We start from the raw sequence: 4,719 nt of genomic DNA, 5'->3' as shown, positions 1-4,719 counted from the left end.
ATCCAGTGGGGTGCACAAGCCTCTTGAACTTAAACACATAAATTGCTTGAGGCAGCCAGAATTAGCTTTTGAAAAGTTAACTCCTTGTTCACTACTGGGCACTGGTGGAGATTGAGCATCTATGGCTGGAGTGTCATATGTGATATGTGTGATAAACTCTATTTACACTGGGAATGTTTCTGGAATCTTGGGGGACCAGCTCACGATGGATCCTAAGATGATTTTGTCCCTTACAGCCCTATCTGTAAGAAATAAACTGGCTTCACATAACTTGTTGCATGTGAGTGTGTCTGTCTCACTGACCTCAGAGAAGCCAGAAGCCAGGACATAGTAAACCTGTTTTGCAGAGGACCAAAATGAGTGCTATAGACTGAATGCTTATGTCTCTCCCAAATTCTTATATTGAAATCCTAACACTCAATGGGATGTATTTGGAGGTAGGACTTTCGGAAGCTGATTAGATCAGTTTAGTGCCCTTATAAAACAAACTCCACAGAGTTTCCCTGCTGCTCCCACTCCGTGAGGACACAGTGAAAACAAGATGGCCTTGAGGGACCAGGAAGCTGGCCTTCAGCAGATAATCAATCTGCTAGCAACTAGATCTTGGACTTCCCAGCCTCCCAGAACTTTGAGAAATAAATGTCTTTTGTTTATAATCAATTCACACAATGGTATTCTCTTACTGCAGCCTAAATAGAAAAATGTAATGAATTGAGTCTGAATTCAGGATACAAAAAAATGTGAACCATTTTTATGCAGGAGAATTTGTGTCTGAAGTAAGATAAGAATATTTGATAAAAAGAAAAGTAGCCATATTCAAGAGTTGGAGGAAATATCAGTAAGATGAGGTTGTTTATTTCATGATTGATGGATAAATATGCTCATAGTGGGATGTAATTAATTAAGATCTTCTGGCTTCTGGCATGATGTTACTTATTGAATTAGGGAAAACAGGAGTTGGAATTAAGTTTTGGATGTATTAAGAAGAATTACATATTAGTACTGTGGAAGTGCTAAACAGAATTATTTTAAAGCTGCTCTGGAACTCAGAAATTGATTTTGACTGAAAATAGCTATGAACCAGAAATGGGTACACCAAGGGCATAGAGAACGACATAAAAACTTAACACAATATATTATACTGTAAAGCAATATTTTTGACATCCTCAAAATCAACATTATAAATGCATGCAACTGAAATAGTTTGCGTGTAAATTTAATACTGTATTATTCATTCATCTGTCCTTAAATCATTGAAAATATCAAAGATTACCAAAATACATCTTTTAAAATGTAGCAGTATAAAATTATGTATTTCTGACCATTTGCAGTTATACTGCTGGAGACATTAAATATCACCAGTGAATGTTATTTACTACTATCAGCCCTGAAATATGCTAGCTTTATCACCACACTGTACCATCCCAGTCAGCATCCATGTTATCACTTATACTCTAGTTCAGGATGATCTACTCTGAATGTGATGCAGATTTGTTTATTTTTACATATAATATCTTCCAGGGCAAATCAATGGAAGTGCAGTTTTTTTCTGTCTATCCTGTGAGATGAGAATTAAAATGAACAAGGCTACTGATTAGATACACTTGGTGTTATGGTTTGAACGTGTTTCTCCAAAATTCATGTGCTGGAACTTAAACTTCAAGGTGATAGTTTTAAGAGGTGGGGTCTCTTGGCAAGTGTGGTCTCTTGGCTCTGACCTCAAAAATGGAATTAATGCCATTATAAAGAGGGTTTGGAGAACTGCTGGACCTCCTATCTCTTCTGGCACGTGAAGAAGCAACAGGAATGTACAATCTTGTAAGTAAAGAGTAGCCCTCGCCAGACATAGAATCTACTGCTGCCTTGATCTTGTACTTTGTAGCCTCCAGAGCTGGAGAAATAAATTTCTACTATATTTAAATTATAAATTCTGTGGTATTCTGTTACAGCATCAGGAACGGGTTAAGACACTTGGTAAATGTAGTGATGGTACAATATATGTGTTTAGAAAATCCTCATATTAAAAGGCATTAAGGAAATGGAGACAAATAGTGAACTTTCCATTGCAGCAAATGCTAACAAGTATTTTGATTTGAAATCTAGTAATTGAAGGAAAGTAAAAATAGTCTTATACATGTTTGAATTATATGTCATGAAATAAACTATCCACACACGGCACTGAAAGTATGCTTAGTACATCAATTAATTTTGTCTTATCATACATAGATCTATTTAATATCACATGAAAACATTTAAGAGTTTAAATACAATGTATCCTATGTAATGCGGCTATCTGAATATTTTCAGATAGTTTAGGCAGAACTGTACTGACTCTCTCCTTGTCTGAATGCTCTCTTTCCAAATACTGGAGAAAGGTTTACTATTAATATTTATTGATTTTATGTGGTCCTACAATATTTCATGACTTATTTATTTCTTTAGTAGGTATCATTATATATTTATTATTATCAAAATATGCTTTTTCAAGTACTGCATTTTTGTATTTGGGGATCCTCCATCTATAATATGTACTTAAATAATGACATTTCTCAGTTCTATCTTTCGCGGAAATTTCTGCAATCTCTATTTCTCATGAATGAAAAGAGATCTCTATATGGAAGGTAGATAGCTGTTTATATCTCGTCAGTAGAGTTGCCTATAATTTGAGCATTTTTATTAAGTCCAATTTTTAAAAATAACAGTATATGAACACACTGTGTCTGATTACATAAGATTGCAGGAATATACGAGATTCAGCAAGTAACTCTTGTAGCTTTAAAAACTAGTATAAAGTACGAATATTATGAATGTTTATTATATTTTAAAATAAAATATGAAAGTTAGAAAGCTATGTGTCACACTTTGTACTTTGTTCTTATTTAACTTCAAGGCATAGTAATTGAAACTGCTTTGAGAACTACAATCATCAATATAGTTTTCTTATTTTTCACTACAAGATTTGTTTCCAATTCTTTCTGTCTTTGAATTATACATTCTGAAATATACCACAAATTTTAAAGATGACTATATTACATTTAGAATAATAATCCATCAATTTTTGTGTTATAATTATAAATTTTTTATTGATAAGATGTTGCTAAATTCTGAAGTTAAAATGATGTCCAAATAGCCCTATTATAAATTAATAAACTACTATTAAATATTCATCCACTAATGTTTTCCTTACCCGTGTTGTAAACATTCTTTTTTCGTTTGGGCACCAGCTTTTATTTATTACCTAAACTATAGAGTAATAGTTCTTTTATGTCTTCTCTCAAACTTGATTTTGTATAATAGAAAAAGAAAATCAATGTAGAATGAAAAGACGGAGGTCCATGTGCTAACCATGTTGAGTGATTTTGTTGAGGACTTTCTTCTTTGCTGAGCCTCATTTATCAAGTGACAGTGAGAGCTAGTGGAGTTGAATGAAACAATATCATCATGACAATTTCCTCCCATTCTAAAGTCTCCTTTTTTCACTGACAGACATCCTCCAGACATTTGTTTTTTGAATCTCTGACTTTATTAATAACATTCAGCCTTTTCATTATTATGGTGGTTGTTTTTATTTTCATATTTAGTGTTGTCTTTCCTGAGATGGTATGAATATCACTTTAAATGAGGATACATATTATTCTGTACTGAATAAATTATGTAACTGTTTTACTCCCAAATATACATACCTATATGAGAAATTATTGGAGAGAGGGAAATCCAACCAAATTAGACCTGTACTCAAGAAGCTGCCATTGTAGCAGAAGATAGATATGGGAACAGCATACTTAGTAAAATGTATTTATATTGAGCATATTTATAATCTATGGCATCTCCTATAATTTGTACTGATAACACAGAAAACTGAGATCAAATAAAATTGAAATCTCTGAAAATATATTATGGAAGAGATAACTTTTGAGCTACAACTTAACAATAGATTAACTTCTACCATGCAAGGATTTTTGAGAGAAGGTTTCGGTGACAGGCAATGTTTTCAGTCCATTTTGTGCTGCCATAACAGAATACCTGAAACTAAGTAATTTACAATGAACAGAAGTATATTATCTGACATTTTGGAGGTTTGGAATTCCCAGATAAAGGGGCTGCCACTTGGTAAGGGCCTTCTTTCCTTATTGTTTCATAGCAGAAGGCAGAAGAGCAAAAGAGTGTGAGAGAGAGTGAGAGGCAAAAAAGGAAGGCAAACTTTTCCTTTTTAAGGAACCAATTGTCTTAATAAGAGCCTGAATCCATTCACTATACCCTCGTGCCTAATCACCTCTCATTAGGCCCGACCTTCCAACACTGTTGCATTTGAGATTTAACTTTCAATCTCAAATGGATTGTAATCCTTTCAGACACCTCATTCAATTTCTTTCATAGAAACATATTTGCTTCTAAAAGGGTTTTTATTTGAAGCATACCTTCAAGAACGTATATAAACAATACATAAAGTACAAAAGTTAAATCTCATGCTCTTGGGGGACACATTCAGACCACAGCTGGCATTAACTACAGTCTACCTTTGTTTAGTCTTCTAGTTCCAAACATATAGTGACAAATCTAATAAAAAAAGTTTCTAATGACTTTTGTATTTTTTACTACTCCTAAGGCAATTATAAGCTTTGAGAATATTTTTGGAGATCTGATAAACTACACCTTCATGCACAAAAGTTGTCAGACAATTTTCAATGTAGGCAATTAAAATGAACTTACCTGGAAAAG

Source organism: Macaca nemestrina, chromosome 3, assembly GCF_043159975.1.
Source record: "Macaca nemestrina isolate mMacNem1 chromosome 3, mMacNem.hap1, whole genome shotgun sequence".
Classification (NCBI taxonomy): Eukaryota; Metazoa; Chordata; class Mammalia; order Primates; family Cercopithecidae; genus Macaca; species Macaca nemestrina.
Note: the sequence above shows the minus strand (reverse complement) of the source record.